Consider the following 27,508-nt stretch of genomic DNA (forward strand, 5'->3'; position numbering starts at 1 on the left):
TAGCCAATCAACACAAATGACAGACAACTCAGATGATGCACGCACGGACTGACAGAGCTTAACCTGGAAAATGAACTACGTCCTAATCTAGTCCAAACCAGCAAAATAGTCTCACTAAGGTCCCACCTGTGAAGGAGAGATGATTGTTCCCAGTATTACAGAAATGATATAAGGGTTTCATTAACGAGCATCTCCGAAAGCTTTTATGTTGATGAGTCCCCTAAGTTATGAAAACAAGAGAATCCTTGACAGAGTAACATGCAAACTTTATTTTACAAAGAAATAAGGTGGTAACCATTTCTGTGAACTATGCCCATTGTAACTAGTATGTTAACAGCTGATACTCCTCCCAAGAAAAAGTCCTTAAAGGCTCTGCAAGCCAGCTCCCTGCTACCACTTACTGAAAGCAAGAAAACGCCATTTGTTCATGTAGATGACAGTTATGTATTTGATTGCAAACATTTGCTAACAGTCTATTTTCTGGTACTTTACAACAGACAACCATGTGTTACACCACAAATTCATCTTCCCCTCTGCTCTGTTGAGACCCCACCTGAAGTACTGCATCCAGCTCTGGAGTCCTCTGTACAGGAAAGACATGGACTTGTTGGAGAGGGTCCAGCAGAGGGACATCAAAATGATCAGAGGGATAGAAATACCTCTCCTATGAGGAAAGGCCGAGAAAGTTGGGGTTGTTCAGCCTGAAGAAGACTGGTGAGATCTTATTGTGGCCCTTCAGTTCCTAAAGGGGCCTATAAGTAAAATGATGAGAGACTTTTTTAGCAGGGCCTGTTGCGACAGGATGAGGGGTGATGGTTTTAAACTAAAGGAGGGGAGATTCAGGCTGGAAGTGAAGAAAAAATTCTTTACAATGAGGGTGATAAAATACTAGCATAGGTTGTCCAGACAGGTGGTAGATGCACCATCACTGGAGACATTCAAGGCCAGGCTGGATGTCATTCTAAGCAATCTGATCTAGTTGAAGATGTCCCTGCTCATTGCAGGGGGGTTGGTCTAGAATACCTTTGAAGGTCCCTTCCAACCCAAACTAATTGGTGATTCTATGATCTGCAAGCTTCACTACGTTCCCTCTTTTAAAGTCATCTACATATTCAGTCACACACCAGCACAGTGTGACATTATACTTAAAAGAAAAAAATAAATGTATATACTTAAGCCTCCCAAATGGTAAGACACAGTTAAAATAAAATAGCCTTCAATAAAAGTGGCACACTAAAACAACAGCTTCTGATCTGACCACCCAATACCTGACTCGTTTTGTAAAAAGGCTTTAAATGGTAATTCACATGTAAACCGCATCCCACTGCTTCAAAACTTTTGCTGAATTTCTTGTATTTGCCAAATCGGGAAACTTTTACAATGAAAGCAAGTGGTAAGCAAAGAAAAAACAACATTCCCACCGTTTTTAGGGAAGCTTTATCCTTCCAGGGGACAAAAAAAAGAAAATTAAAAAAAAAAAAAAATTGAAGGCAAGGATACTGGCACCGCAAATCATGGAAGCAAGCTGACCAGAATGGATGAGTCAGAAACATGAAGGTCAGCTGGGCCTCACAGGCAAGGGAAGATAGTTACAGATAGCACAGCTGAGAAGCGATTCTCGAACAGCATTAGGAGGATGGCATTGATACGCTTGTCAGCGAGCAAGTAAGATGACCACATGCATGCTCAGTTGCTGGGAGAGTGTTTTTTCCTTTATCTTAAGAGATACATGTGGTCCCTTATATCACATCTAAGCTAATCTGGTAGCATTTCATCTTCTGCGTGTCCCTCCAGGCTTTGCAGTCATTACCTTACATGCTTTTCAAAGCAGTATTTCTTAACAGTTCCAACACACCCAATCTAGTTGAAGCCAAAAATGCCCACTGATCAGCTTTCTAGATCTGTAAAATATTAAGCCTTATTAAATGATCTATGTTGCAGTAACTATGAGATAGTCTGTATCTGCCCACTGGACACCTTCTTTTTTTATTTAATTTACTATTTAAGAACTTTTGTGCTGTATACCATATAGGGAGATGAAGCTTCTAAACCAAAAGGAAAGAAACAAACTTTGAAGTAATTCAAGTTTGGTTTGTGAACTCAGGATTTACATATTTTCATCACCTCAAATCTCTTGTGGGAGAAGAGCAAAAGATTAAAAGTTGAAGAATAGGACTCCTCTGACTTTTTATTTGCTTTCAGCTGAGACTCCCAACTAGTAGGCCAGATTTCTGCTTCAGCTAAAAGAAGGGTAACCATTGCTCCAGCTGAGATGTTTCCACGTTGATTTTGAACAGGCTCCTCTTCCCAGGAATACTGCAGTTATCTTTTTTCTCCTTTTTCTTTTTTTTTTTTTTTTTCCATTGCAAACAATTCCACTAACTTTTTAAGACAGCAGCACTGCCTACCTATTCCTTCCTGGACAGCCAAAATTTTCATGTTTGGTTAATCTAAAACATTGTATTTTAAATAAGTGTTGGTTTCCCAAGCATTTCCTGCAGTTAAGTACTACAGAGTCAGATGTAAATCATGATTAATGGAGTAGCAGCAGGCTTTTTTTTTGTTTTTTTTTTTTCTTTCACTAGTCAGATGGAGTTTGTTGGCATTAAGTAAATCAGTATGAGACATTTCTACTCTGGCTTTTACCAGGCCAAAAAAACCAAACCGACCTCAAACCAAAAAAGTATCGTTTTGAAGGGTTTTTTTTGTGTTTAGGGGTTACAAGACAGTAGGCAACTAAAACCAGTACAACTGATTTTTAAAGATTTATCTAATAGTGCATCCACACATACTGTATTTAATGTAAGCTGCTGACCATTTGATTGAACCACCCACAAGAAAGAGGTAACAACTCTATTCTTACTTTATGTTAAATTTTAAGAAATACCAGGTTCCTTTTGGTTTGGTTCCCCCCACATCCCTCCCTCCAAGGTATTCTAAATAAAGACATAGCTGAGAACATTCTGGCCAAAAAAAATTCCTTCTGCACACACAGCATATCAGACATCTTGTCTTACCTTAAAATACAACTGGAAAATTCAAAATATTAAGTACGTTTAATATATTGAATCCTTGAAGAGAAAGAAATATTTATGAGCTGCCACAACTTCCTGGCAGTATACTTGCATCTCAGTGACTCTCATTCTCCAGACTAATGGTACATTCCACAAAAGCAGAAACATTTCCCAAGAGCACAAAGTTAAACTCATGTATAGCTTTTTAGTGTGTCCTCCCTAAAACATACTTGAGAGTCTGCGACTCTTCAAGGCAAATGCAAAGTTAAAATTAAAATACTTCTGTCCTGTTATTATTTTTCTTTTTAATGAAAGCTTTAAGACACTTTAGGAAGCATGTTTCTCAAAATATTCTGCAGCCTGGTTCTTGTAACCTTCTGACTATGCAGCCAGGCTATGTTGTGCTTACAGCTATATCGGATTCAGTCATAAAGTATGACAAAACAACTTTGATGTTTTTACATTATATCTAAAGAACAAGGACACAGCCAATCTTCATTCAGAAAAAAAAAACAACCTGTTACTGAATTTCTTTTAAAGGTAATGAAAAAGTACCAGAATTCTTTAAAATTTTAAATTGCTGAACTGCAATTCTTCATTAATTTTTTTATTATTTAAGTGTTAATTGATACTAAAGAATTTTTAGAGTTAGATACTATTCCACACAGGAAAAGATAAATCACAAACTCTGAGATCCCTACTATGCTATCACAAATACAACCACCAAGTAGAATTAGGAAAGCAGTAACTGCATCCACCATGCTTTTCCACTGTACTAATCTTCCTCACATCTAAATTAAACCTCTTCAATCATTCTGTTCTCCATTAAGGTTGTCAAAAAATGGATTAATCTAGCTGTGAACTCATTTAAGCAGGTGGGCTTCAGTCAGATTCCCATATTGTAAAACTTTGGCTCAATACACACTGCAAACTTTGTTCAAATATCAGAAACTGAAATAACCAGTCATTTCTCATTTTAAAGCAATTACTCTTTGAAATGCCAGACTTTACACCACAACATTTTAAAATAGAGCTACCTCAAATTGGCAGTCTAAGCTCAGACTGCAAGTGTTGCTTAGACCTGGCCCAAGTCCCAGACATGGGATGGTCCTCTCCATCTCATACCTTCCTCGCAGTTTCTCAGAAAACAGTCACATGTATTTAGAGCTCCAAGACAGGATGTCAATTTTTAGCACCTCAACAGCCTGGTAAAACAAGCAACAGGGCATTAATTCCCATTATTCTGTTCTCATAAAAAAAAAAAAACAAAAGACTATTTTCACTGAAAACGTGCTCAATCTTTAGCTAATATATGTAATTTTGCTCACAATGAAAGTGTTGTAGTTGGTGAAGTACTTAAAAATGCAAGACTTCAAGACTTCATCTTCTATTTTTTCTTTTCCTAGAGCTGATTTCATAAGATTCAAAAGTTACCCTGACCAGCAGCATTACAACGCTTTTATCTAGAGTTGCAATAGCAAACCACTCAAATCAAGTTTAGTCTCAAACCATTTTACCAGTATTGCAGATGGGAAAAATACAGGGATTTAAATCATTACACCACAATCTGATGCCAAATTCTTTCAAGACTTTTCAGGGTCAGCCAAGATCTTGCTTCTCAAGTGATACAATCCCTTCCCCGCCCTCTCCCACCCTGCACAATCTTGAAGCAGGACTCAAAAAATTTTGCTTTTAAAAAGACACATTGTTCCAGCATTGATCTTGTTCAGGAAGACAGAGAAACGCTAATTTCTTCACCACATTTTCAAAATCCAAATGCATACTCTGAAGGCACAAAGATGCCGTTCTCTGAGCATGAGGATGGTGAGAACATGAAGGGTGATACACTTCATCATGAACCTATATACTGGATAACTGGAGGCAGTTACACATTATATAAATTTGTAACTATTCTTAGGTTAAACAAAACATCACCCACATAGAGCAGCTCTCTTTCAATGACAGGAAGTGTACCACAATTAGCCCTCTAACACTACAAGTGGCAAAAGTATTTACAAATAGTGAAGTATTCTTTGTATTTGATCTCCACTTACTGACATTTAAAAAAGAAAAAAAAAAATGGTTTCTGAATCTCTGTGGTGCCATAAGCTTTTTTTACTGCACTGTTAAATAAATGTGTTATCACTTCTGTTAACCCTTCCCTCTTTTAAAAGAGAATTTATCAAAATGCTTATTGCTACAAAGAAAAACGTTCCCCAAGGGAAGCGTACATAAACAGCCCATAGAGCAGCACTGAGCACAACTCACAACTTCCAAAATCTAGGTATACAGACAAGTATGTTCTTCTAGTTCTGCATGGAATTTATCTTCAAAAGACAAGAAATTTTTTTCATTTTGAAGTGATAAAGAGAAGCCTTCTAAGCATTCATTGAACAATTCTCACATTAAGGGGCTGCACAGAAAGATAAATTCATTGTAGTGTGAATCATCACTGAGCAGGATTTTTACAAGGCTTAAGGTTTCACAGCAGCCAAGTCCTGTTCTTGCCCAGTGTGTTAAAACTTTAAGCCAGCTGGTCGCTTGCTCCAGCTTTGCTATATGGTTACAGCCATGGTTACACCACACCATAGGGACAGGACAAGGCAACAGCCACAGCCCCAATTTACTGTATCTTAACAGCCAAGAAATTGTACCTGAAGATCAAGGTATTAAGAAATGAAGAAAGGCAAGAAGCCAGTTGCTCATATTCATTTTATCATAGGGATGAATTGTATGATGGCCAACACTATTAAGGAAGCGTAACATGTAACTGATCACATGCAGTGGTGGACTGAACCAGGGTGGCCAATACAGCTGTCGTCCTAAATTTTTCCAACACGCCCACTCCCCAGGGGCTGCTGACAAGCTGCATAACACAGGTAGGAACCACCAGTTTACTCCTGATAGGAAATCCTACGCACATTTCCGTATAAACTACATACCCTGTCCAACCATTCCGACAGCAGGTACAACCACCTCCAGGACAGGACTAAGAACACAGCTGAGGGTGGTAATCACATAAACAACCCCACTTTCACTCCACAGGGTGCAACCTGCATGTGCTGTTTTCCTTTATCTGCCCAAATGCATTTCCATTGGGAAAGCACAACAAAATCTCAAAAAACCCAAGGATCCTAAAAGATCTTAACCTTCATGCTTCTTATGTCACATCAAGTGTTAACCCCCAGTCTTAAAATTTCAGTTGAAAAAAACCCAAACTATTAACCAATGCCTGTTAATTTATTATTCAGGTACTACAATAACAGTTCTATGACAAAACAGCACTAAAGGAAAATAATCTGCAGCAAGCCAAGAAACACATACAGAGAAAATATGCATGATTTGAAGAGCTCTTTTTTTCATTTTAAAATAAAGATAAGTTTTCTAACCTCTAGATTAAATTCTTAGGTACATGTTTTGGGCACCCATAGCCCCAGTTAAGCAGATAAAACCAAGGAGCTGTAAATTTTCTTTTAAAAGGTAAGTCCTCAAAAAAGGACTTAAACGTTTTTACGTTTCAGGTTATTTACAAACTAAGTAATTCTGTTAAGATTTCCAGTATACTACAGCTCTGTGAACTTTGAAAGTATTCTCTGCATCCTCCCTGTATTCATGTTTCTGGACGTTCTATGAAGTTTACAGTCCAATTAATTGACAAAAGATTGAAGTGAAACTTTAGGCTTTTTACACTCTGGGTAGAAGGTGCATGCTTGGCAAGTTCTACTCTCCTCCTTTTATTATTTTTTTCCCAGTTCAACAGCTTGCTTTCTTACCACAATTCCAATAAATTTCAGAGGAAAAAATATTTCGACTGCATCATTTACAGTGATCCAACAAATTTCTAAGGAATAAAAGCTGGGGCTTAGCCTAATAAGGATAAAGACAGGAGTCCCTATGGGAATTTAGTGACTTTCAACATTTCTTCTCTGATGTTTTCCTCTACATTGACGCTTCCTGATTTCTTCTCATCAAGAGCAGAGCATGGGTGCTGTTCTCTACAAGGATTCTTCAGTTACTTTCTGAAGACTACTCTTATCATCGGTCTTACACTTTTTAGAGTATAGTTTTATAGTTTGTTACCTCCTGTCATATATGCTCATAGGGACTGACACATTCTGTCAATCAGGGTCTCTGAAACACTACTTCATTCTTGTTCACAAAGCAACGAAGGTGTCCTCAAGGATTTAATACAAACAAAAATCCACATCTGAAAACTTTATCACAGAAGCATCCCTCTCTTCCAAGTTCTGTTCTGAAATACCTACTTCTAAGGGAAACAAAACATAAATTAGATATAGTTGCCTGTGAGTGGTTTCTGTAAAATTTCTCGGTATCAAAAGTGCTAGAGATTGGAAAAGAGAGACAGAGATAGAGGGCACAACCAAAGCAGCTTTATTTTACAAGACAAACCCATTTTAATATTTCAAAAAGAACAGAGCTGTAGATTACTCTAAATAAATGAATGACTTTTCATCTGTGAATCCAGTATTTCAAAACAGGTCTGTCTGGTACTGTTTCATGAAGTATCAGATCTAGTCCAAATTTAAATGAGCAAGGCTGCACTGCCACTCCTGAATCACATGTCCAGGAGTGCTCAAGCTGTATCTGTCCTTACTTCTCACACTGTGATGTTCACATCCATCTCAAGGATTTCTGGCTTTAAGAAGTGAACCTACTGCCTGGTTCAGAATAAACGAATTCAAAAAAGAACAGCCACCTGCCTTCCTTATTACAGCAACTGCATAAGGACAACTTTTGTCTTTCTGATACGAAGGATATCTGAACTGCAACTTCTCAAACTTGCAGTGAACCAGTCTGCATACTCCATTGCTGCACTTTAAATGCTGGCTCTCAAAACTGAGCCTTCACCTTTGTAGGGAATTGTAATTTCACAGTACAGGCTGCTCAGACCTTAGCCTCCTTCAAGCACTACATGGGAAACATGCTTTGCCACAAAAACCAATCTCAGAAACTTTGTGAAATGTATGCTCTCTAATGGTAAACTACTTACCCAGCCTTGCTCTAGGAAAGCCAAACAGTCTGAAGACTGATTTGGAAGCAAAAGCAACACACTGATAAATTATTCCGAGGAACAAGAAACTAACCTGTGCCAAGCATAACTTTTTCCCAACTAGTTTGGGATTCTGGAACAAGAGCTAGAAGCACATAGGAGCAAAGTTCAAATTCACATTTAAATCCTCAAACTGAAGCCTAACTGAGCATAACAAACTACATAACGAATGAAAGGAAAAACTGTTCAAGATTACTTCTGGGACTTTCCACAGTGTATCATTAAATTCAAACACATATTGCCAAAATGTAAAATAGTAATCACAAAAGCAAGCTGTTCTTGAGGGTTACTGACTCTTCTGCTCATCTTATTTTAATGACTCTTAAGCATGTCATTTCATGTTCCTGGGAACATGTCCATGCTACTTTAACATGCTATTTGGCAAAACCCCAAAGTTAACTTGTATGTTTTTAACTTCATGTCTCTTTATCACATTCACTCTTTTCTTTTCCAATAACCTGTAGGTTTGATTACCCCCCATGTCTGCAGTCTGTTGAAATTCCTTCCTAACTCACAGGAATTTAACAAATTTTGCTTCCAAAATGGCATAATACCCCATTTAGAAATGTCACCTCCTTCCTATTCTCCTTTTAGGCCATAAAGACTGGCTACATTACACAGCACCACAGTTTGGGACTTGCAATAAAAACCAAAGCCACCAAGTTTTTACACTAATGATTTAAAGATAAAATCAAAACGGTCCTGAAATTGAACTTTCCACTTCAAAGGTAATTTTACTGAATTAAATGCAATGCCCTCCTGAATTATCCTATATAATTATTAATAACATACTTTTTTGTATGAACAAAACCAAGTGGTTTTGGGGAATTTCTTTAGTCTTATGCCATTTGAGCTGAAGAAACATTAGGGATTAAAAAATCTCCAAGATTTATTTGCAGAACAGACTATGCTAAAATAAAAAAGAATTAATTTTTTTTTTTTTAAGGGAATAAATAAAATGTGATTGGTATTCACATGCCAAAATGCAGAACACACCCACTCACTGGATGGTACTACTGCTGCAAAGTTAGAATCCTGGAACCTTGACTAACTTTCATTATGATTACAGAATACTATAAAAGAAAATAATATACTGAGGCATAACAATTATTGCACTACACTTCAAGGCACTGAATGTAGTAAAATACCAACAGTCAACAAAATAAAAATGCTCATGCCCCGTCCCTTTCTAACTTACATTAGGGAAGTCATGTTCAAATCTAGGAGAACTATCAAGAACACTTAATTTACAAATCTTACAGACAAAAAAATGTTACATTTTTTAAAGTACATTTTAAAATAAATATACTTGCTCAATTTTTCTGTACCACACAAATGCACATATGCATCATTCTGAGGCACTTTTTAATAAAAATCTCGTGAAAGAAAGGAGCACATTAATATACTTCAAATACAGTTCCTGCAACACCTGACCATCGAATCTATTGCCTGAATACATTAAAGAGCAAAATCTTACATTTCAATAGCTATCCCCACTCCCCTAAAATAAGGTTCTCCTCAAAGAACCTTAAGGGCACCGAAAATAGCTACCTACCTACACACTGTACTTTTGCCCATTAATTTTTTGTCTCTGCTGAGGTAAGCAAATTTTGACCGATGACCACTTCCTGTAAATGAAGTAATTAATAAAACATTATTAGTAAAAATATATTATTATCTTTCAAGCTTCTTGCAATTCTTACTCTTCCATAAACAGGGAAAAAATGCATTTCAAAACCTTGTGCACTGAAAATAATGTAAGAATAAACTTAAAATATAAAGCTTCTCAGTAGTTTTAGAGCAAAAGTAAATGCAATAAAAAGCAATAATCACACACAAACTAAAGCAAGAGTCATTAACTGTCAAAATTTCAAAAAACAAAATTAATACTATTTTGGAGACTTAGGAAAAAGACGCATCAGCAGTAACCTCTTTCCCCCAGTAAAAGGTGTTCACAACTTGAACTAAAAGGCTACAGAGATCTAATGTATCTACAGCTCCTCTGTCCAAACAGAAAGGCACAGATGCCTTGATCCTTTAAAGACAAGTTATGCTAAAAATAATATAGAATTAGTCTCATAAGAAAGCCACACAGAAATCACAAATGCCCCCCAAATTACTTTCAACTGTGGGTAATTTACTCTCTGCTAAACCCAATAAAACTCGAATACCATCCAACTCTTTCTATCATACAGTTTAAAGGGAACTTTGTCCTCTTAGAAGACAAACAGAAATGCTTCCAAACCACCCTTGGGACAACAGGGGAACAAGCCCAAATTCATGCCCCAAGACTTTTCAGAGATGACTGGAAAAACAAAACGAGAAGCTGGAAGCACAGAATCCATGATTCCAAAACCAAAGGAGAAAGAAGAAAGCAAAAATCATTCCTGACAGAAATCTCGGTCCACTGGAAAAACTAATGGGAAAACTAAACATAACACCAAAAAACAAATGCAAAAGCAAATTTCTGACCCTTCAGGACCTCCAGAATCAGTATGTTCTGGCTGTAGCTGGTACAGGAAATGAACAATAACACTGGTGAAAAACCACATCACCAGAGTTTTAACACAGAGCAGTATGCTAGGACCCTAAGCTAGTGAAGGAATGAGTTGTTGGAAGTAACGATGAAGTTGCAATTTTTTTTGACCAGAAAGCCAAAGCACACATTCACGCTGTTGAGAGTACACCCAGAACAGGCACAGCACAAACGGTTGTGTTTCACACCGTCCTTTCTCACAATACTTTCCTAAGGTTCTTTACTTCAGAAGAGCAGCAAAATTTCAAAGTAGATTTGCTAAAGAATTTGTATACACTTATTCTGAAAAACTTTTTATTCAGCTTTAAACAATTAAACCACAACACTCCATTGAAAATATCACCGAAGCACTGACTGACTAGGGAACCTATTCAAAATGGCTACCACTAACCATGCCCTTAAGTGCCTGAAGAAAGCAACCAAGTTGCCCAAGCCCACAGCAGTTAGCGCTGTGGTCCCGGAGCAATTCAAGTGTGGTCCCCAGCGCCAGGGCTGCACTATGCAACAAAATCCACAGTTTGCCAATGGGAGGAAGCAAAGCAGGAGATTCTGTTGTCTCTGCCACTGCTACACCACCTTAGCACACACCCAGATTCATCACATCCTGCAAATAAACTGTAGGACAGCAGGCAAGCTGCTGTCTTCCTCCTTCCAAAGTGTGTAAAGTCAATATAAACCACCAATAAAGTCAGCAGAAAGTTTCAGATACCCATGGTTCTGTGAAGAGACCGGGCCTCTCAAGCCAAGTGCCTATATCAGATGACCCAAAGACGCTCTCTTTGCCAGCACTATAAAGAGCAGTAGCACTGCCCAGTGGGAGTGGGACTTAGCACCGCTGGGTGCAAGGATGTGTCTGACAGCTGGTTCTTCACCTGACAGAATGGAAGTAGTACCAAACACTGTGGAAAACCCACCAGGTTTCTTTTCTGAGGAAGGGATTGCTATAAGGACTACATTTGTTGTAAAAGTACAAATTATGTCACTGAAGTCTTACAGGCAGACTTATCCTTTCTGCCTGACAAAGGACTGAATCCTTAGAGAGTTCAAATAGGAGAAGACATACGAGTTCAGAGTTTCCAAAAGTCCCAGGTAGACTCTAAACTCAGACTGCACTACTTCACACTCAGTAATGCTGCCTTCTTTACTTGTCTTTTAAAGTGTTACGATTTCAGTTCTAGCATCTATACACTTGACAATATGAAGTATTTCTTCTAACAGTGTAATCTTCAGACTTCATTAAGCTTTTATTTCATTAAATTCAGACTTGCTACACGAGGAACAGAGGAACAGCTCTTTCATCCAGTCTTCTAAACCTATTGGTGGGAGCAAGCACCATATTTGACATGCAAATATAGTAAAATCATAACAGAAATTAGAGAGAAAGAGTTACATTCTACAACTACACCAAAGCAAGAAGTTCAGTTCCAACAGAAGAAAGACATCTCATGCCATTAAAATGCGATCATTATCACACCAATTAAAACAGCACTGATAAGATTCCACAACACTCCAGCCTTGTCATCCCTGGGACAGGGATAAAGCAAGTGGGACCTTATGTGAATACCAAAATATGACTTGAGAAAGTTATCTATTTCCAATTTGAAAGCAAACTGGAAATAAATGCAGTTTGAATGAGAAAATGCCAGTCTTCATCATTTTATTACATATGTATATAATGTTAAATCAAGAAGACAACACGCTAATACAAACATTAGCCTATTTCATATATACACACAATCTCCGCGCTGATTAAAATCACTGTAATTCCACCTCATTACAGGGCTTTTCTTCACACATTTTATGGGAAATGAGAATTCTTTGGCCCAAAGGCTGCGCATCAAGCTGTATTCTTCTTTTCCAAATTACATGTTAATTTGTTGATTAAAAATTTTGCAGGAAATAGAAAATCGGAATCATAGAATAGTTAGGGTTGGAAAGGACCTTAAGATCATCTAGTTCCAACCCCCCTGCCATGGGCAGGGACACCTCACAATAAACCATGTCACCCAAGGCTCTGTCCAACCTGGCCTTGAACACTGCCAAGGATGGAGCATTCACAACCTCCTTGGGCAACCCATTCCAGTGCCTCATCACCCTCGCAGTAAAGAATTTCTTCCTTATATCCAATCTAAACTTCCCCTGTTTAAGTTTTAACCCGTTACCCCTTGTCCTATCACTACAGTCCCTAATGAAGAGTCCCTCCCCAGCATCCTTATAGCCCCCCTTCAGATACTGGAAGGCTGCTATGAGGTCTCCATGCAGCCTTCTCTTCTCCAGGCTGAACAGCCCCAACTTGCTCAGCCTGTCTTCATACGGGAGGTGCTCCAGTCCCCTGATCATCCTCATGGCCCTCCTCTCCCTAGCAAAGAGGTACCTCATACTCAAGAGACGCTAGCATCTGCTACCATGTCCTGCATGGTAGCTCCTGGCTCCTGCTTTTTCACCTAAGCAGAAGGCAAAGTCCAACACCATTACCGGCTCTTTGACCCACGACAGACCTTACATGTACAACCGCACTGAGGAACCTATCTCACAGCTGACCATACTTACCAAATTCCCTTGACCTCCTAAAAACACTTTTACACAAACATGATGATCTTACACCTTCTCAGAGGACAAAGAACAGCTTTTCTTCTCCCTCTCCTTTTGCACTGAGGCACAGTACTGTACTTGTTCCCAGCAGAGAGCTACTCCAGTTCCTCTCTGTTCTTCCAGTTCATCTTTACTAGACCCATGTTCCTTTTTAGTCCTTTTAATAGTTAATATACTTCTGTAAGTACAGTACGCCATGCGAGTTCCTAACATCTTTGAACACAGCAACAGCATTTCACTACAATTTGGACACAGGAACTCTTGCATACAAATCCTGGTCTGCTTCCATCTCTCCCTCAACAACATACTGCCAGTCTGAATGGCTAATTACCCACTACAAGCACTACATCATTCCCTGCTAATTAATCACTACTCCTCACTATAAATTTGTACTGTTTGTCATTTCTATATTTGCCATTTTATGCAAAAATGGGTACGTTTGCTTCGGATTTTATCATCCAACAATTCAGGAAAAGTACCAGGCTCAAGAAAATGCTTATGAAATCTACACTTTCACAGTGACATACTCACATTACAGTTTTCCAGACAACTTGTGGTATCTTCAGTCTAGGACATACCTCCTTAGCTTATTTATGTAGACCATATCAGTATGTGCAAACACTCTTCTTAAAATACACAGTATCTACTCTGATCTTCTGCTCCACCACGGGAGGATGCCGGATTGCTTTAGCAGTTTAGTTTTATACTAAATCTCTTTTCGATTAAGCTTAAATAGTAATACCCAAGTCAAATTCAATCTATAGCACAGGTTTAGGTTTTCCAAATCCTCAACCAAATAACTGACCCTCCATTCTAACAAACTGAGAAATAACATTGCTAGGTACTTAAAATGTTTAACTAAAAAAAACAAAACCAAACCAAAACCAAACATAAAGGCAACACACCCTAAGAGCTACCTTATTTTAAAAGGATGTTAGACACCGAGTAAAGGTCACAGAAATATAAATAACAAGTAACTCTGCCTTTGATTTTCAGAAATACTAGTCAGTATCCATATAGATCCTGTCCCACTTCAAATTGCAGAAAACACACCTTGGACAACTACCTCCATACAAACCAATCCTAGTGGGAAAAAAAAAAAAAACATGTTTAAGGGCCAGGAAAAATGGTAAACACTACCTTCAAGGATTCCAAACTTCAAACACAGATTAATGCAAAGCTAAAACAAAGATGCCTCTGATGTTAAGACCTTAGGTCACATACAGAGTAAGGACAACTGAAAGAATGTCATTATTGGAAAGATTTTATTCTATAATTTACAACTCCCAGTAAAAATGACAAAACTGCTTATATTAAAACAAATTAAAATATGCACGTCATTTTGTATAACATTTCTTCTATGCTAAGCTCAGATAATACAGTCTGCTTCTATTCATGACAAATTAGTTTAATATTTGCATTCTGAATACTGGAGAAGGTTGCCTGCATTTTTCCCTGTAGAAAAATTACTTTGAAAGATACTTTCTCTGTAGTCTCATATTCATTAGTCTTATACTCATTAGTCTTGACTGATTGGCAATTTCATTATTCCCAACTTGGAGATGCTGTTGCTACAGTTGAAAAATCAGATTTATTTCAGCATCTCCCTTCAAATTCAAACATTCTTATAACTGCTTTGACTTTACATTACTTGTGAAACCTTCAGCTGATCAATGATCCTAATCCCAACCACCTTAAGTCATCTTTGGGAGCAAACTGTTGAGAGATTTACTTTTTATTTGTTTTATATATAACTCCCTCCTCCTGTCCACAGTAACGCATAAATAAAAAGGTTTCTCCAGGTAATGAGGCCTTTTTATATGTTCCACCAAACCAAGCAAATCTGCAGCACAAATCAGAAACAGCTGCATGAAGAATCCTGCTTTCAAAAGCAACACGTAGGCTTGCTTTATAGTCAGTCAAGAGAAGTAGCAGGGGAGGAATCGCTCCTGGAGTGACCTCTATCCACTGACTATAAAGGGAGCCTGAAGAAGTAGGTGAACCAAATTTCAAACTTGTTAGTAATTAAATATAAGCAAGGCAAACCTACTCACTGCATCTAGCTGATTATACTTTACATTTCCTCTGATCTCACCAATCGGAACAAAGCCAATAATCCTAAATTTGTCACATCAGAATTCTAACGGCTCACGCTAAAAGTATACCCTTTTTTTTCTTGTCACAGAGAAACACAACCATCTAAAATGAATGACAATTAACCATGCACAATAAATTAAAACAAAGTTTACCATATAGTGTAATTATCTGCAACTCATTTACTTATGCTTTAATACACTCTATTTCCACTGCACCTTGCATTCATCTAACACAGCTCTAAATTGCCATTAGCATCTCAGGCCTCAGCACTTGAAGCCTGAAGTAGAACAGGCCACAGTGAGCTGCACTTAAAACAATCCAAAAATATTTACAAACTGTTCAAACATGCAGAACTTTGGCAGGAGCACAAAACAACTACATAAAAGGTAGTAGTTAACAGAAAACAAACATTAAACACAAAGGACCCATAATCTTGAATTATCTTTTACCGCAGACACTACTTCTATAAACTTGAGTGGCAGACAACTATCAAAGCAGAACACCGCTATTTTGTGGACAAGTTTACCTATGTGACCCAACTGTCACACTTCGTAAGTACAGACACACAGAAATATCCGAGTAAGGCTTTTAAATCTTCCTCCTATCCAGGTAAAATGAAGCAGGGAAAAGGAAATACTTGAAGCATGTTCTAGCACCAGTTTCCCCTCTAACCACTTCAGGAATTGAGAACAAAAATATTACTTTTCTTTTCATATAAAAGCTCAAAATACAGTAAAAAGTTTCCATTCAGAAAAAGTGACCATCTGATCATTATGAAGAAAAATAATGCAGGCAAATTTAACTAATTACTTTAACATATTAATGCAGAGATCATTCTAACGTATTCACATTTCTTGCATACTTTTCTGTCCAGTTTACTTGACAAAAAAAAAAAACAAACCAAAACTTCTCTACTTGGCACATCACAACCACATTCTTGTTCACTTGCATCATGCAAATGACCTAACAATCCTATCAGAACAAAGATTTTCATTTCACCAAAGTTAAAGGGCAGGGGTCTAATAATCCCTATATCAAGATATACATATACACATACACACAAATACATGTGCACATGTCTATCGTACTAAAAGTCTCCCTGGTGACTACAGAATTCAAAAGCTTTAAGAACTGGCAGCACTTATTAAAAAAAAATAAAAAATAACATCAACAAAACCAAATATAAGACTCCTATAATGTAAGCTTTCTTTTATTCCCCTCACCCTGAAAAACTCACAAAAGAGTAATGCAAGGGTATTCAAAGTCATAAAACCTAAGCAAATATTCAGTTTCTGGCTAACCATATTCTCATTCAGTAACATTTTTCAACTTGCACCTTTCAAACTTCTTCATTAGTCTGTATGATTTGACAACTCCTTTTCATCTTTCACTTTCAAATCCTCCTCATCTTGCACATCTGACAATGTAACTTTAAAATCCACGTCTCTTGTATGTGTACAAACTGGTATCTTCCTCAGTATCTGGGATGAGTATATACACTGAAGACTTCATCTGAAGAGTGAATATCCTATGGAAGCACTACTTACTTTTAATAAACATGACTAAAAATAATGAAGCATTCATTCAGTTAGATATCACATTGTCAAAACCTTCTAAACAGATAAAAAAGGCAAGTAAGTGTCACCACAAGAACGCATAAAATTGCAGCATTCCAAAGACACTGACTCAGTACATGTTGCACAGATGTCACACAGGCTCCCTACCGTGACCAGTGGTAAGAATGAAGACCAGTAGTCTCTTTGAACAACATACTAGCAAGAAAACAACCTTAGTTTGGTATTCAGGAAAAGTGTGAAAAGCGGCTAAACTGTCATCATTATACCAGTAGTGAGCCATTTCCAGCGCTGAATTAACCCCAAATGAGAATAAACATGAAGAAAAAGGAACTTCAAATGGGTCAACAAGGAATTGGTGAAGGGGAAGTAACTATCTGGCCTGGGCTGGTATAGGTAAGTGTTTACAATGTCAATGAAATTACACAATTTCCTGTTGACACTACATGCTTTTATGGTCTCACAGATTTGTTCCATTACCTGGAAATTACAGCTATCCAAAACATAGAGCTGTTTTTCAGTGATTCTCCTACCCAATAAAGGTCATTTCAAAATATCTATTCCAGGTGATCATTATTTTAATCCCAAGTTTTAATTCAAAAAACACTAAATAAGTAAAAACTGGAAGACATTACTGCTGGAAAAAGGAAACTGAAAAGCACCTTCAGTTTCCCAACTTGATGCAGAAGCAGGTTCAAACAGGAGCATGGATAATACTTCAAAGGGTGACCAACTTTTTCATTGGTCCAAGTCAAATTTTTCCCCTGCTGTGCTAAGGGTCAAATTTGACCTTCCTGCATCCTAAAGTGTGGAAATCCGAACATGTATCACTGCAGCACTAAAATTAACAGAATTGATTATTTGCTTAATTCATAACAGAACCAGCAGAGATCCATCTGTAGATGTCCACCTCCAACACACTGGTCCAAACCTCCCATTCAGACTCAAAGCTATTAAGCAACTCTACTTTTGCTAAGGTACTTGCATCTTTCAGAAAACAAACCAAAGGCAAACACAACCCCTGATGTGGTCCTTGTAAATATTACATGACTTCATAGTATCTTTTTCAATATCGCTATACTGTAGCAATATACACTGTCACCCGAAGACAGTGACTTGTCATCTACTCCACTTCACTGAAGAGCTCTAGAAGGCTGATACTGCACTTTTGCTTTGCTGGCATAAGCAACTCTAAACTGCAAGCCCTGTGCATCCCACTTCAGATTAAATAAAACCAATTCAAAATAAACTTTAAATCGGGAGAAGTAACCCATTATGAGGACAAACTTAAGGATTTTACTCTACTGTGGTAGGACAGACCAAGACAGAATGGTTCTGAATCTGCCAAGGCAGAAAAGCCTTTGCAGATACTGCGTCCAGAATCACCCCAGTCAGCTGCATCCAACTGATAGGATGTAAACAAAATTTCTGGGTGCTGGACTTGGAGTTTAGCTTTCCACTGAGAAAAAAAAAAATAAAAAAAAAATGCTTCAAGATAACCGTATAGTTTCTTGAATCTCTTGAGACCCCTATTTCATTATTATGAAGACAAAGGAGACATCACCATAGTAGGTAAAGAAGCCAATCAATCAGATATTTTACTATTAGTATATCTGCATCACTAAAAAATAGATAATTCCTCTGATGCTCACTTCTGTATTTCCATTCCAGTATCTTGAAATCACAAGATACACTGATTTTCTTTCCTAACTGGCCAAGAGGGAGGGGAGAAGATCAAAGCTTAAGTCTAAAATTACTCCATCTTTCACCTCCTTTTTTATATTTGAAAAACAGGCTGTAAAATCCTTTCATTCTGCAGCACAATGGAACTTTCTCTACTATACTGTGAAAGTCCACACTGATTCTAGAAAGGGAAAGGTAGCGATGAGCTATCGGACAGTAGTAGTGTGACTGGCAAGACTTCTTGTTAGAGTACCAAGTACAGGAGACAGAGTTTCTTATGGTTTGATGGGTTTGTTTTGTTTTTTTTTTATTTTAGAGGAAGAAAACTGCAGGTGGGGAGACAAAGCAGACAACATGAACCTGCTGGGACACCTAGAGGTTCCCAGCAACAGAGGAAATATAGATGGGTCACAGTAGGTAACAGTCATGAAGCCTCCAACTCTGATAGTATTTTTCTGCAAGTCTAAACAGTAAGGAGAAGCTGAAACTAAGGTCTCCAAGCTGTGCAAAAGCCACCTTCCCGGGGGGGGGGAAGGGGGGGGGGAATAAATAAATAAATAGGCAAAAGAAAACATGCTCAACTGACTGTCAGCTAGAAACCCTGACAAAATGAAAGATCACCTGTTTTCAGGCCAAACAGCACGGGTTTATTAAAAGTCAGATCCTCTACAAGAGATACAAGCATACTGTCAAAACACAGGTATATTGTTGCCAATCCTGGGCTTTCTTAGAACACCTATCCCTAAATTCTTTAAAACCTCTCTTGATTGTGTCAAGACAACCAGACAGGAGCGCAATACTGAAAATACCCTCCTAGAAGCCTGGAACTTCAAACCTTTCTTTTTCAACAGCCAAGGAAGCTGAAGTCTGCAGCAAAGCACAGCTGTGCTTTGGCCTCACCAGCAGTTAAGAACAGCCCAGTTACTGCAAGACATCCATGAGACTGTGGGATGCTTCCCCTCTTCTGTCTCTAGTACACAGGACATTGCAGTGCCTGCAGTTAAATCCCAGGAGTAAAGCCCTCGTCCCACTAGCACCTGGGGATGATGCTCCCTCTGAAAGACAAAGATGGGAGAAGACCTGTATTGTAAAGTTGTATTACATTCAGATGACGTGAGGAAGATGGAGAACCACTAACTTATCACACAAACCCACAGACTGGAGTATATACCCAGACAGGTTAACTTAATAGGCATTCATTTGATCTGCTTTTAAGAAAGAAGTAAACAGAAGCTTTTGCACCTAGCCACCATCTTTTTGCCCTACCCCACACACAGCTTGAAGAGACTATAAAGCCACTACCACAGATACCGATGACAGGTAGGGTAAGCAGATTTAAAGGCCAGAAATTCCAAGTGAAAAACTGCGTAGCTCAGGGAAAAACAAAAATAGCAAAGTGTTGCCAGCAAACAGGCGAGGGCACCAATACTACTCCAGCTAAATACCACTTACAAAGCAGAAGAGGCCTCTAGTTCGAGCAGCTGTGTGGTACACAAGGATCTCTGATGAACACACACATGGCTCATGACTCAAAGGTAAAAGAATCCCCACGTGTCAGAAACCTCCAAAAGTGGGTGGTTTGGGGTTTTTTTTTGGCTGGTTTTGGGTGTTTTCTTTTGTTAATATACTTACAGGAGTACTGCAATAAGAAGTTTGAGAAATATTTAGTTGTTAACATATGTTCCCAAACTGTTGAATGCAGAACCAGAGCCCCAGCTTTAGAGTACAAGAAGCATTAGGCAGCATTTGTGGAAATGGAGCTGAGACAACCCTAACAATGACACCTCAGCCTCTGGATGCACGTAGTTCAACACGAATCAACAGCACTCATCTGAGCACACCTGCACTATTCCTGATGTCTTGTTTGAAATTGGTTAGCACACACCACTGCAGCTGAATCAGTTGTGACACTGAAACTGGATTTTGTCCTACTTCATCTAATGGATTATGAATTCTCGAAGTTTCCTTCTCCTTAATTTAAGCATCCTGTGCCTACATGGAGCTACAAATATGCACCTGTGCTAGCCTAGCACAGTCAAGCACTGATGCAGAGCTATTTTGTTTACTTTACTCAAAAAACAAAGCCCAGGCAAGGTGTACCTTTCTTCTCCAACCGTTCCACTTATCCTGACACCATATTACAATATCCTATTAATGTTTCAAGCATTTTACCCACTGCTATTTAAGTGGATATTAGATAATCCTAAAATGCCCTTATTTTTAGGTTGCTAGTAATTTTACAGTAATGAAGCAACATTAACAGAGCAAAATAAATGTGCAATTCATGATAAACAGCTACTTATCTTTATAGTAAGTCCTACTTAAGAGATATGAGGTCATGCCTTCACCCTTCATCTACACACACTCCTTAGAGATACAAGAGTACATGACTTCAATAAAGACCCCTTGCAGACTTTAAAACCATGAATCAGTGGTTTATGCACTTGTTACCTCTGCTTGCAAATAAATCACAGACTCACCAGCAAAAGTTACTTGAAGTATTGTTAGTATTTTTGCTTATTTAGTTGGAGAGCACTTTGCAGATCACTGGTTTCACTCTGGCTGCCACTTTCTGGTTCCTCCATTGATGCTGTGCACTGCTCATGCACTCCTGTGTACCCAGACCAACTACAGTATCTAACAGCAACAAACAGCAGAAACAACCCTGCCCTGAAGAGCCAGCAGACAGCAAAGGGTGCACAAAGAGGAGGAAGAGAAGAAACTAGCAAGATACCTTTGCTGACAAGCAAGAGTTTCTGCAGGAAACTGTACATCATCAAGTGGGGGGGGGGGGGAGCACTTGAATAAATAAAAGGCCTCATGGTAAAGTATTCAAAATGTCAACTTAAAACAATCAGCAGTGCCCCTTCAACTACTCCTTTTTTACACAACCTTCTCCTCAAGTGGAAACACTGCACACAATTAGCCTTACTGAAGTCAAATCAGAAACTCATGTCTGAAGTCAAGCTATGTTTAGTGGGATGGGAGGCAATCTCTCCCCAGATGCAAGTGGTTTTACACACAGGGAACCCTACCGACACCAACAGGGCTCAGTTTATTCTAAATTAAGATCTGAAAACTAAGTCCTCCCCCCCCGTTTTTTTTCCTTTCCCTTATTTTTTCCCTTCCCCTTCAATTTTGCCTCCTCTTGCTTAAGCAGACAGCAAGGAATAAAATTTCAAAGAGAAAAATACAGGATGAGCCCTGTTATCTCCAACACCACAGTAATAACATAACCCTCACAAATGAGCTTCAAGAGAAATCTGTTTTTCATGTTAAATACCATAGCATATTCTAGCATAACTGAATGTTTACCTCCATAACTGTCTTTTAGATAGGTACACTAAAATTTGGATTTTACTTCTTACATTTCCAAACTGGGCAACAGACAAAGCATTTCAGTCTTTGCAGAGTAGCTAAATTATAAATTATATATATATATAAATTATAAAAATCTAGATTGCATTTAACATGTTAAAGTATGGCTACAATTAATCCTTCTAAGGCTCATCCAGAATTTATATTCCCTTCATAGGAAGGAGCCAAACAGCACTGCCAGTATACCAATCTGTGCACCTCTTCCAGCTGATCAGTGTCCAGGTTATTTGGCTTTCGATTATGAAACCCTTCTTTATTTCTGAATGGCAAATCAAAGTACCCAGGAACAACATGAAGCTTATTCACTTCCTCTCTCATAAATGCTTGGTTTTCTAGTAAGAAAACTATTCAGCCTTTTGCTCCTTAAACTAGAAGATCTAAATGGCAAACCTTTCTTTTTTGACCTATTGCAGACAACAATGCAAGAATTCCTTGGGTCAAATCATTGCTTCAGTATTGTCTATGCCACTTCACACTCTTAATTTGTTGATGGACCAGAATAGCAATGCCACTCATTAGTTCTTAAGGCACTAGTAAAATTCCCATGATAGCTAAAGAAAAAAAAAAAAAAAAGCTCCTTTTCTAAAGTAAGCACTAAGGTATATCTGAAAGCATGAGGATCTTGTAATTAAAAATGTGTCATTACATAGGCACTTTTATAAATGAAGCTATAAAGAGTACTGCTGTGATTATTCTACATTATATCAAAACTCATTCTTTTAAGGGAAGGTACATTAGGACACTTTAGGATTTCGATCAAATTTCAGTATTACAAATATTACTATGTATGCTAAACACTTCTCCTACAGTATATAAAATTAATTAAGCTTCTAGAAATGAGCATCCAGAGATCTTCTTGACTGACTATATGTAATTAAGATTAAAAGATATGCATGCATAATGAAAGATAAAAAAAAAAAAGCTCCGCAGTCAGTGCTAGAGATAATGATATTTACATGGATTTAAATACAAAAATATAACATTTTTAATAAGTTTTCTCAATAGTATCATCACCAGGCTGCCTCATATTAAATTTTTTCTTGCTACGTATTTACTGGCCTATCATCCTTTAAAAATTGTTCCTATAAGGATACAGTAACAAAGTATTTGAAAACCTTCCACAACAAGTCAGTTAAAAAACTAATGCCGGTATAATCTCCATTCTCATATATATCTGGACTTCTGAATACGTCTTAAGTTATAATATCAATATGCAAAACGAGTTTTTGGAAAGTTCAATACATTCTTATAATAAATTTGAAACAAACAAACAAAAAAACACAAAAAAACCACCCCAAAACATTTATGTTTGGATTAAAAGATGACTAAATATTATGTCTCTCTCAGAGTTTGCTTTGAGTTAAAAGGGACATACCCTATATCCATTTTCACTCACTTCTGACAAGAGCCTAAAGAAGTGAGACAAGGGAAAAAAAAAAAACAAAACAACAAGGGTCTGGAACAATACCACTTACACACCGCAAACAACAAATAGGGGAAATGGGGCTGACAGTATTATTAAAGATTGACAATGAGAATTAATGTGATACGAGTTTTTCTACTTTTCCTTCCTTTGCATATTATCAATGAGTCTCTAAAGCTAAAATTTTGCACTGAGTATTTCCTAGCACTGGATAGGCCTTAACCATTCTACAGTAGAAACACAAACAAAAATTATGGGATACTGTTAGCATATTTTGCTACTACACAGAAGAGTAAATCACAGGTTTATCTTACTTACTGAAAGGCACTGAAAGGAAGAAGGGTTCCCTCCTTCATTCCCTGCCTATGGACAGAATGCAAGGAATGCAGCTTCTGTTTCTCTATCTAAAGTTTAAGAAGTAAGACAAACAGAACTTACTACAAAAACTGTTATTCCGAGAGAAATATTCTATAAGCCTATTATAATGGACACTTGGCCTACAGCAGCCAAGAGCCAGACTTAGGACTTGCTACTAGGAAGGTAGAAGTCTGGTTGCTGGAAACAAGTACACTTAAAGAAGCTGAGAAGCAATTTGACTATTAGGAATATATCAGAAAGTTACCTTTGAATAAGACAGGCCTACAGACAAAAATGGAACAAAAACAAAATGGGAAAAAAAAAGAAAAAAAAGAAGAGGAATGCAAGATAACAGATTTGAATTTTTTCCCCCATAAAGTTCTCTTTACCGTAGCTCATTTTGCACATTTGTCCCAACAGACCTTTTCTACGTTGAGTTAGTAACTTATCAAGTGACTTCTGTAAAAAGGTAATACTAACAGAGGAAGCAACAGGACCTTTCTAGACATTTGCTTACTGACATGATACTCACCTTTAGGTAGGTATCAAAGCAGAACAAAAATGCAGAAATTATTCCTGAAATGTCATGTGAAGAAGTATACTCACTACAGACAGCTGCAGAAAAATGCAACCTATACAGAAAAGGATTTTGCACCTCAACTCAAGCAATTTCAAATGGATACTCCATGAAGTATCATATTAGTCACATCATGAACACACACACACACACCCCGTCTTACTTCAATGACAAGTTTAAATTAGTTGGCGAGCCAGGATCCTGCTCCATCTATGAAATACTCCATTTATGACCTCCAAAATCTAATTTTGTGAGAAGGACCAAAGAACAGCAATAGCTTCCTAGATGACATTTAAGCTGGAAAACAGCCCAGCAAGCTACCTGAAATATCTCTTTAGAAACTTGTTCCTGTCTTTCCCTGATGTAGCAGTTCTCCTTAATTCAGCTGCCTTGCTGGAAATCAGAGATAATTGTTAGAGCCTAAGGCAGTACTTCCAAGCCTGTCTAGCATTGAATACTGAAAAAACAACTTTCCAGATCTATCACAGCAGGCTTCACCAACCAACTTCTCCACTGGTTCTCACAGCAACTTTGTAGCCAGTTTATGGACTGGCAGGATCTCCTGGGTTTATGCTTACTCGCTAATTTCCCTGTCATAGAGAGGTACCTGTGCTGGCAGGTAGGAAGCTTTTATGAATGAAAGGAAAAAAAGGGAGGCACAAAGTGCTTTGTGGCAGTGATGATCATAAATAGTTTGCTCAGACAGGGCTGTATCAAAGCTATTGCTCTGCAGTTGACATTGCACTCAGAAGGCTGACACCACAGAAGTAAAGCGGGATAGGTTTAGATCACTCTTTCTAGTGGAAACCATCACCTTACATAAATGGCTTCTGTCTCTTACTTCCAAGAGAGGAAAACATGACATTGTCCTGAACAGCCCACACTGTCCAAGACTTTAACTGCTTTTTATGTTCCCGCACGTATGTTCCCACTCCCACACAAATCTCTCTATCTAATGCTTTCCTCTTTCTATACACAACACCTCTTGCAGGCTATGAATGGTAACACTGGCATTTAAGAAAGGCAGAGAAGCAAAAATAATTCGTGGAGACAGCTTATTCCTCTACACCCTTGGAATGGCAAGCTGCAAGGAATCAGAAGTCATATAAATGAAGAGCTGTGTAATGACTTGTGTTTTATAAACCCTTAAACAGCATTTCAGGGGACACTCTCCTAGTCATGTATCATGTACCTCTTTATCAAATGCTAGCACCTTCCAGGACACTTATCTCCAAGACAGGAGATCCAGCATCAGCTGTCCCTCTCCTAACTCAGAGACAGCAGCAGAATCCTTGGATCTGGTTATCACCTTCCATGACATCCCTATGGGAAGGTCCCTGAGACTAACTGAAGAAAGCTAGACTTAATGCCCAAGTAAAGTCTGTTAACGTTTTAACAGAGACATTCTTTACTTAAAGGGTTAACAAAGATGTTATTTAGGAAGTACATCAAATAGCTTTAAGAAGCCCAATAATCCAAAGTGCTTGCTTAACAAATGTGTGTTTTGAAAAACAGAAAACAGTACTGTCAGTCAGAAAACACTGTCAGTGTTTTGAAAAACAGAAAACAGTACTGGCCACAAGCTAGAGATATTTCTAAGAGTGTATCATGCATTTCATTTTGTTACCTCCTTTACTCACTACCTTGATCCTGAGGTTAGGATCAGAGTCCTCTGCAATAGCAAATGATATCACAGGCATTCTTCTGCACTGTATTAGGCTACACTGGTGTGATTTGCTATTTCTCAGGATAAAAACTTGAACTGTTAATTTAGTTTAATGAAAGTGACACTGGGTTTGAGATGTTTTGAGGCATCCTTCAATATGCAATCCTAAATTTTACTTTTCAACATAACAAGGTTCTATAAGGCACAAGTTCACTTAAGAACCATTTACAAAATAGTGCAAGAATGCAAAACATAGCAAAGCCACAGTCTCAGGTTATATTATCCCTGAAAATAAATACATATATATATATATATATATATATATATATATATATATATATATATAAAAAAAGAGATTGCCCAATTTTGTAATGCATACCAGGTGGCATAACAGTCTGGAAATTGCAATCCATGTTTGCAAATCAAGAGTAAAAATATACTTTTCACTACAGAAATGAAAAAAAAAAAAAAAACCAGAAAAATCCCAGAAATCTTCAGACTTCTCTGCAACGAGATGAAAGGAGGAAAAAAAAAAAAAAGTAGTATCTTCCATGAAATCTACTATCTGCAATATTGAAAAACTATAGGTTTTAATACTGAAATTAAATCCAGCAAGGCTAATGCTTAACACAAAGGAAATTTCACTTTTTAAAACAACTGGCCCCTCAAGAATCTTCCAAACCACATGAAACATGTATGAAAGATCATGTATGATCCAAACCACATGAAACATGTATGAAACAAGTATGAAAGATCATCATCTTTTCTAACTGGTATAGTGACTAGTTAATATCATGGCTCCAGTGTAAAAAAATCCTTTAAGAAAAAGTTTTCAATTAAACACAATTAATCCACTTATACTCTATTTCTTCCAGCGTAAAGTATTCCTAAATTATGACCAAACATCCCAAGATAAAAGCCTAAAGGAAAGAAATTGTTTCACTAGTTTACTCCTTTGAAGTGCACGATTAATGTGTCAGTTACATGATGTATATGGGAGTAATATACTTCCGCTGCCCTAACGGGGGCTCCCTTAAACAACTCCTTATCTACCTCTTTTCAGAAAATTAGATTTTTACCGTTATATTTCTTATTAATCCAGAACTCTTCTGTAAAAAAAAAAAACAACACCCACAACCCCCCCCCCAAAAAAAACCAAAAAAATAAAGAATAAAGTTTTCACAGTAAATGTTTATAGTAAATCCATCCATACCAAGCACATTTCTGCAGTTCTCAAGTCTCATAACCAATTTTAAGGGAAAAACAAAAAGATAAATTTTAACACTATTAGAACTCAGTAGTCTTGAGTATGTCACATACTTAACTTGACATAGATAAAACTTCAATTTAAAAAAAAAGAAAATAAAACCCCCAAAAGACAACGTAGGCTGATTAAGAACGTCTCTAGGATACAGAAATGGTAACAAGAACTCTACCTCATATTTTAAGGACAGTTTTATAAGCAAGGTCAGTACTTTGGGCTTACTTAATACCATTAGAATGGTGGCCCAATAAGGGTTTTCTCACAATAGATCTAAAG

The 27,508-nt window shown here is 37.7% G+C and overlaps 1 protein-coding gene across 5 annotated transcripts in view; it reads right to left on the reverse strand.

Moving 5' to 3' along the window:
* LOC133276396 (CCR4-NOT transcription complex subunit 2) overlaps positions 1–27,508 on the reverse strand; it is a 91,736-nt gene that overhangs the window by 48,071 nt on the left and 16,157 nt on the right. Inside the window, exon 2 of one of the 5 annotated variants that reach the window (XM_061467106.1) lies at positions 9,641–9,713. The exons of the other annotated variants lie outside the window; for them this stretch is intronic. The gene's annotated coding sequence lies outside the window, so the exon portion shown is untranslated. The remainder of the gene's footprint in view (positions 1–9,640; positions 9,714–27,508) is intronic. 5 annotated transcript variants of the gene reach the window in all.

The sequence above is a fragment of the Pezoporus flaviventris genome, unplaced genomic scaffold (assembly GCF_033815535.1).
Source record: "Pezoporus flaviventris isolate CSIRO_AGI_PZ_B2104156 unplaced genomic scaffold, CSIRO_AGI_Pfla_v1 ptg000045l, whole genome shotgun sequence".
Lineage (NCBI taxonomy): Eukaryota > Metazoa > Chordata > Aves > Psittaciformes > Psittacidae > Pezoporus > Pezoporus flaviventris.